Source organism: Octopus bimaculoides, chromosome 11, assembly GCF_001194135.2.
Source record: "Octopus bimaculoides isolate UCB-OBI-ISO-001 chromosome 11, ASM119413v2, whole genome shotgun sequence".
NCBI classification, from domain to species: Eukaryota; Metazoa; Mollusca; class Cephalopoda; order Octopoda; family Octopodidae; genus Octopus; species Octopus bimaculoides.
The window spans coordinates 9,042,097-9,050,704 of NC_068991.1; the positions used below are offsets into that span (position 1 = coordinate 9,042,097).

The 8,608-nt window shown below is 37.3% G+C and overlaps 1 long non-coding RNA gene across 1 annotated transcript in view; it reads right to left on the reverse strand.

The window, feature by feature from the left end:
- Nucleotides 1–6,787, reverse strand: part of LOC128249026 (uncharacterized) — a 10,201-nt gene extending 3,414 nt beyond the window's left edge. The window contains exons 1-2 of the long non-coding RNA XR_008265124.1: nucleotides 6,412–6,787; nucleotides 5,463–5,593 (exon numbers count right to left, since the gene is read on the reverse strand). This is a non-coding gene — a long non-coding RNA (uncharacterized LOC128249026). The remainder of the gene's footprint in view (nucleotides 1–5,462; nucleotides 5,594–6,411) is intronic.
- Between the last annotated feature and the right edge of the window lie 1,821 nt (nucleotides 6,788–8,608).

The window sequence follows — 8,608 nt, forward strand, 5'->3', positions numbered from 1 at the left end:
ACTACACGATGTTTTTATCAATGATATATTTGTTTCGGATTTCATTCCCGCAGAGGCAATCAACTGTGTGTATGGAAATTGCCTGGACTAAAATTGGAGTAGTTTTATTATTGGCCGATGTCTTTTTTTTTATGAGAACATAATTATATATGCAGTTGTTTTTGTAGATGTTTAAGCTTAGTTTAGTTGTAATCGCCGGGCGAAATGCTTACCGGCATTTCGTCTGCCGTTAGGTTCTGAGTTCAAATTCCGCCGAGGTCGACTTTGCCTTTTATCCTTTCAGGGTCGATTAAATAAGTACCAGTTACGCACTGGCTCGATGTAACCCCTTTGTCTGTCCTTGTTTGTCTCCTCTATGTTCAGCCCCTTGTGGGCAATAAAGAAATGAATATATTGATCTAAGATATACTAACTGTGACCATCCCGTCTTTTTGTATATCAGAGAGTATATTGTCCAATACGGCTTAAAATTTTTTTTTTTTTTATCATGGTTAGATGCGGTATGAAGGAGATTTAGCTGGTATTCTCAGTGACTATAGAAACCTGGTAGTGGCTCCCTCATTGTCGTGTTACTTAAGTTGTAGTTAGTAGAGTTTAATAAATAAAATTAAAAAGCAGCTTATATTTAATATAGTAATTTGGTCTGGGAAATCTCTTGTAAGAAAACTGAATTTTTAACCTGCTAACGGCGAGCTGGCAGAATCATTAAACGAGTTGGACTTAATATTTAATGGCAATACTTCCGGTGCTTTACGTTCTGAGTTCAAATTCTGCCGAGGTCAGTTTTGCCTTTCATTCATACTTTCGGGGTTCGATGATATATAATACCAGTCAACTCCAGGTGGAATCGATGTAATCGACTTTCGCCTCCCTTCAAAATTGCTGACCTTGTTCCAAAATTAGAAAGAAGTATTATTTCACATTCATCATTCATGTTTTTATATTCTGTCAGTTGGAGTCCGGAAGTGTCGATCGGGTACCATTATTGGGTCGTGATTAAGACAATCAATTGGCTATAATCTGGTCCTGGTTGTTAATGTATACACGTCACTTTAAATAATACAAATTTAGCCACGGACAATATTTATTAATTCTTACTAACATAGATAATGGCAGTATCTTCGTGTCTGAAGTTCTCGACGAAAAGCAGTACGCCGTTAATTGGCTATGTAAACCGATCCTTGGCGCTGCTCGGCTTTTCTTCCTGCCTGCACTTAATATTATAGTTGTGAGTGTCAGTTCACGCAATTCGATCCCACTCTTTAGACTTAGAGATCTGACCGCTGTGGGCTCAGCGGGCTAAGATGGCTGCGGTGACCAGAAAGTTGCAGGTTTTATGTTTGAGTGGCCTTCTCCTTCATGAGTTGTTTTACAGGGCAAGAGAGTTGCAGGAAGGTTGTCAATAAATAAACACCGAATACATGTTATATAATGCATATTATTTTGAAATAACACGGACGTATTTGCTGTCATTTTGTCTGATTATTCAAATATATACATTCATTTATATACACTTATGATTACATGCATATGATATCATTTTGCGACGGTCTTGGTAAAGATATAACTATGAAACTAAATGAAGATATAATCTTATACACAAAACTTTTATTGTACTCGTAACGCTGTTGATTAATATACTATGGAGCGAAATCAACGGCATAGTTTATTATTGAAATGACATTTGAATTATATTATTCGCAAGACATTTGATGAGGAAATAAGCATTTCAAATTAGATAGTGTGTGTGTGTGTGTGTGTGTGTGTGTGTGTGTGAAAGATCACAGCTGAGTGGGCAGCCACTGTTCTTAGTTCACTCGGTTTCTGGGTTCATGTTCAACAATATGATTTTTTGCTGATATGAAAATAAGGATGTTGTGCATTGTATTAAGATTTGTCAAAGCGATACCGCAGTAGAATAACATTACAAACAGATTAGGCTTTTGATGTTGTTGTTATGCTTTTCACTGTAACGATTATTCATAGCAAGATTGCCTGTATACATTGTTTTTTTAACAGATTTTTCAATAATTCTAATAACATATTTTGCTGTATCTATGGATGATTATGTTCCAAATTCTAATAATATAATTACAATGGAAAGGCAAAAGATCAGTGGGCCAACACTTTCTCGTGGACAACTACGTGACTCTTTCTAGTAGAACTCGTTTGCTTCTTGATGTAAAAATAAAAATAACAGATACCAATCCTCAATGTAGAAAGACGGGACAAAGACTAGAGAGCTCAGGCATGTTCTCTCTTAAAATAGATGCTCCAACACTATCTTAAGGATCAAGTGTCCCATAAACAATACAACTTCAAAAGCAACTACGGTTCTCTACAACTAACGGTGTTATATTTTTCAAAATAATCGTAAAAATTCCACAGGTACTGTTGATATGTCTATTGATTTCAGATTTTGGCACAAGGACAGCAGTTAGAGGTGGGGGTTAAGTCGATTACATCGATCCCAAGTGATCAACTGGTACTTATTTTATCGACCCCGAAAGGATGAAAGTCAGAGTCGACCCTGGTGGAATTTGAACTCAAAACGTAAAGACGGACGAAATACTGCTAAGCATTTCGTCCGGCGTGCTAACGATTCTGCCAGCTCGTCGCCAATATGTATAATATATGTTTTATAACATATGCATACATGCATACACGTGTGTGCGCGTGTGCGTGCGTTCGTGTGTGCTTTCATATACGTGTGTCCGTGCATTACTCAGTAGCGTAGCTGTGGTAGGACTGGTGGCGTTACGGGCGATGCTTTTATTGGGGCGATACTTTTGGTGCTGCTTAAGCCTGTATAAGCTTGCTCCCCACCACTCACCCACCGGTGATGTTGATTCTGAGTGAGAACAACATTAACTGTACACGTTTCTATGCAATGCTCAGCTACTTGAAACTATTATTCGAACCGTAAACAGTTTAGTCGAGCCGAAAATTGGAATATTCATCGGCAAACTGCCGGAGATCCACTTACTTTATGAGTGTATATGTGTAAATGCGCGCCTTTGTGTCTCTGTGTTATTGAGTGTACGTGGTTGCATTTGCAGAGGTTTATGCTCTTGATTGTGCATGCACCTGTGTGTGTACACATGCAGCTATAAGAAGAGTTACGTGAAATTGCCCGGAAGGAATTATCCAAGACATGTATGTATGTATGTATGTATGTATGTATATGCGTGTTATGTGCCTATATCAATATACCAATACACACACGGATTATAATACATAAACAAAATAAAATATGACTACAATTACATCGCTTAACGAAGAAGGCATTTATACAAAACTACAACTGTAATTGTCGACTTGCCAGCTGCCGCAGTCATTCTTGGTTCGATATTATAAGAATTATAAGTATTTTGGGAATGAACTTTATACCAATAATCCAAATTTCAGTTATTACAAGTTTCCCGGAGGCTTAATACTGAAAGAAAGTGAAGCGTATTATAATTTGGAAACATGAAGAAAACACACATATACATATATACATGCAGTCGCGTATACATACACGCACACACGTATATGTACACATAAGGAAACATATGAGCATGTATTCCTATATACAGGATACATATACAAACACTTACATCTGCATGCATATGTCAGGCATGTAATGAGAACTCGCAGCGGAAGATGAAAATCAGACTTGTACATAATGTACGGTAGTGATTCTGCTGTTTATAAGAATTGCTTATGTGAAAAGAAACAAAAAGAAAAGAAAAAAAAAGAAAAACCCTGTTGTTTAATGCTAAAGAGTAATGGAATTGTGATATTCATGCATTTCCATAGTGATTTATCAATTATGTCAAAACGAAATGTAAATGTCCATAACTAGAAAACGAAATCCTTTCAAAGGCTTTCAGAATGCTAGTTCATTTATAGCTAAGTCAAAAGAGAAAAAGCACTGCCTATGTCTTTTTCAGGGTCTCTGAATTAATGGGATTAATGAGAACAAAGAAGGTTATCTTTAGACCAGAGACTTGGTCTACATGCCTGTAACAAGCAGACTTCGCTAAAGGTATATAATGTCCTGGCAGCGGTGTTAAACCAGGCAAAAAATAGGTCCACCAACTGTATGTTCAGTGACCAAAATATGGTAGATTATCGTAGGTGTCTCATTGCGAGAAACCTTTGAGAAGTGTCTTCTACAATAACCTCGGCTCGAGCAAAGTTTTATAAGTGAAATTCGATCGGCAGAAACTTATTGTGGAGGCCAGTCAGGGAGATTGTTTCTGCTCTTTAGTTGTAGACTTCATCTGTCGCCTAAGTTAACACTCCCACTCTGGCCCTGGATATCTTTATCCGCTTTGCTGCAAGTATTCAGGCTATGTTTCTGGTATGACGGTAACCTCCTCTTTTTACCCACCAACCACAGAGACCCTGAAAAGAGTCACGTGTGCTGTCATTCCTATTTTGATTAAGTCATTAAAAACGGAGCAAAAGACTAATATTTACCATTCTTTTGGAAAATGTTGCTTTACTCTAACCGGTGCATTGTATCTAATTAATCCCGTAATTCCACATACGCTGAATCACGGCTATTTAATTCCAGACTTTATTATCGTTATCTATAATCTCTCATTCTACATTGATAGTTGACAATATCTTTTAAAGACCATCAACTGAATTGAAATTTCATTCGATAAATTTTTCTTTGTATAAATCCTTATTAAGAAATTTTTTTTTTGCAAGAGACAACATAAATTTCCATATCTTCTTTTTTTTTTGTAATTCTGAATCTTGGTGTTTGTGCCTGTCAGAACAACAAATAAATCTCTGCCTATTTCTCATTTATGTTAATATATTTGTGAAAAGGCAACATAATGGCTATTAAATATAACGTGAGGTGAGGTGTAGTTCATATTCCTCGTTAATAATGGCTGGTACAGCTGTCACAAATACTGAAATTATAATGGTACGAAAATTAATCGTTCGGAACAGCTGATGACAGGTCATTACATTAGACCAGTGATTCTTTACCATTTTGTTTTTCTATAGCACCCCACCTTTTGAGTAGTTGTTATGCCCTGCGCCCACCTAAATGGTGAGTGGGGTATCACGACTAAACTAACTTAACATGGAGATTAATTTATAAACTACTCTAAAAATGGATTGTATAAGTTTTTAACAGTGAAATGATAAAAACAAAATTTACTTTATGCTTTGCAAGCTAATGACTTCCCTGTGCCGGATGACATCTCAGTTTATTTTAATAACCGAAACTATTTTTATCATGTATAAATAATATAATTACTACTATAAGTAAAATTTAGTTGATTATGTTACCTCACCGCTCCCTAAAGCGTTACCGCCCATGTTGAGAACTTCTGAATTAGGCTATTAAAATTGATCAGTTGATGTAGCCCTGTATGACAGACGTTGGTATCTGAAGCCGATAATAGAAATCATGTTCAGTTCTTCAATCCTCAGCTAATATTTCAAAGGCTTACCTTGTTAATCTGTATGTGACCTGTTATTGAAATACGGCAGCAGTTTCGACTAATCCTGTGTATTAAGTGACTCTTCGTATGTCTACTCTTTAAGGATTTTTCGATTATCTTCCTTTTCCTCCTCCTCGTACCTTTTAAGCAGGTTACATATGAGAAAAAGAGAGAGAGGGATAGATTGTAAATAAAATTAATGCAGTCAGGGAGAAAAGAAGAAGAAAAGAGGGAGAGAGAGAGATTGATGAAAGAATAAGAATACTGATTTTTAACGCAGTCATAATGGCCATCCATCTGCGGAAAGAGCAGTCGATTAAATTAAACCCAGTATTGGCAGATATTTATTCGATCAGTCCGGAAGTCAAACATGTTTAATGAACTTAGCCTGTATTTGTTTTGCTGACGACGTTAATGGGAAAGTTGCGTTATTGGCAACCGGTAAATCTTCGACCGTCTTTTAACACCTTCAAGCATTCTCTGAAATGTTCCAGTTACTTCTCAAATTGCTTTGTGTGCCTCCAGATGACTAGCTGGAAATTTCCTATCACAATCCAATTTAACGACCACAAGAACCTGGGATACAACATGGACCAGGCGTGGCTGTGTGGTAAGAAGCTTGCTTCCCAACCACATGGTTCCGAGTTTAGTCCCACTGCGGACACCTTGGACAAGTGTCTTCTGTATAGCCTCAGGCCGACCAAAGCCTTGTGGGTGGATTTGGTAACGGAAACTGAAAGGAGCCCGTCGTATATATATATATATATATATATATATATATATATATATATATATATATATATATATATATATATATATATATGTGTGTGTGTGTGTGTGTGTGTGTGTGTCTTTGTTTGTCTCCCCACCATTACTTGACAACCGATGTTGGTGTGTCTACGTCCCCGTAACTTAGCGGTTCGGCAAAAGAGGGTGATAGAATAAGTATTAGGCTTACAAAGAATAAGTTCTGAGGTCGATTTGTTTATTATTATTCTGGGGTCGATTTGTCGTGCAAGTGGCTGAGCACTCCACAGACACGTGTACCCTTAACGTAGTTCTCAGGGAGATTCAGCGTGACACACAGAGTGTGATAAGACTGGTCTTTTGAATTAAAGGTACTACTCATTTTTGACATCTGAGTGGGCTGGAGCAGCGTAAAATAAAGTGTCTTGCTCAAGGGCACAACGCACCGCCGGGAATTGAACTCACGACCTTACGATGATGGGCCGAATAGCCTAACTACTAAACCACTCGCTTTCACGAAACATTACAGTAATGAATGCATTCATACGTACATAAATGTATTTGTATATCCATACGCACACAGTTATACAGACTGCACACACAGTCAGCTGTTGCATAATATATTTAAAACGTCATTGTAGGGGTGCAGTTGCTATGACATCGGTAAAAATACGTCATAAATCGAACACATCATAGGGAATAACAATTTTTCTCAAAGAAAGAACATTTTTCAAAGTTTTCTTTCCGTTTTATATATTTGACTACAATTGTGTTACTAATCCAATAAAAATATTTTCTTATTCAAACACTTTCATACATTTTTGGTTAATTCTTCTTAAGTGGGGACTTCAGAAACTGAAGTTATTTATGCATTCTAAATATGGGCTAGAAGATGATCAATACTTGCACCGTTTTGAGAAATGGCTGGAACTATTCGGTAGATCATTATTTTATACAGCCTGGATTGAAACTAGTGTTAGTCATATTGATTTCTGTCTCTTAATTTTAATTTTAACGTGATCAAGTTCAAAAAGACTGGTTTTAATCAAAACTATATTAAATAGAATTAGTTGGCTGAGTTAGATATAGTTAGCAGAATAATGTAACTTCAACAGCTGACTGAACTTCGAAAAATTACGGGGGTAGGAATTTTGCTTTTCGTAATAAGGTATACTCTCACGATGTCAGGAAGATCAGCCGCTGAGTAAATATTTGTCGGCTATGCTGCACTCGGAGCGAAAATCCCACTGTTCGTCAGCTAGCTTTGACTCGACAGTACTCTACAGATGAGTGGTGTTCGACTGAATCAGGTATCTTGGGGCCGTTTTCACGAGTGATGGAATGTAAGAGGCTGAATTAAATGCAAGAATTGCAGCTGCTAGTACAGAAATGCACCAGTTTCAGCATTCGGTCATCAGAAGAAGGAAGGTAGATGTAAAAACCAAAATCGCTATCTTCAACTCGGTGTTCGTGCCGGCCCTTACCTATGGTTGTGAATCTTGGGTAGTGACCGAAAGAATACTTATTCTATCAATTTCTTTCGCCGAACCGTTAGGTGACGAGGACGTAAACACATCAACATCTGTTGTCAAGTGGTGGTGGACAAACACAGACAAACACACACACGCACACATACACATACACAAATACAACGGGCTTTTTTCAGTTTCCGTCTACCAAATTCACTCATAAGGCTTTGGTCAGCCTGTGGCTATAGCAGAAGACACTTCCCCAAGGGTCCGTGCAGTAGGACAGAACCCATATGGTTGGGAAGCAAATGTCTTACCGTGCAGCTACACCCGTGCCTATATATTGATTTTTGTTGTTAAAAGCAAAGAGTTTCTCCCAAATAAGCTAATTAATCCTATTTAATGACGTTTTAATTAACATCAATCCTTTCGAACTAGATGAAATCAAAAGTATATTTAAAAGATAGCAAGCAATGTGGCCTACTTCAATTTAAAATAAGATCTTACCCAGCAAATCACCGATTCATCCATGCTTCCATACTACAAACTCACAATAATGACATAGTCGTCATCGGGCTATTTCAATAGATAGGCTTAAGTTGGGTTTTTACATACATTTAACTATAAGAGCATTAATCTAATTATGGATTCGTATTTTGGAATAATTTAACAAGGCACCTGGTTCGAAATACACCACCGCTTATATAGTTTTGTTGTTGTGAAACATCTCTTGACAGAACGGAAACACGCGGTTGTACTTTTAAAGAGAACTAAGCGTTCGCCTAGATGTAGCAGGATCAGATTTTGACAAGTACTTGATGTGTATTCGCAATTACGTGTCAGGAAAGACAGGGTAGAGAAAAATAAGACCTTTTGTCTCCCGTCCACCATTGTACACACGTGCACAATTGTGTGTGTGTGTGTGTGTGTGTGTATTAA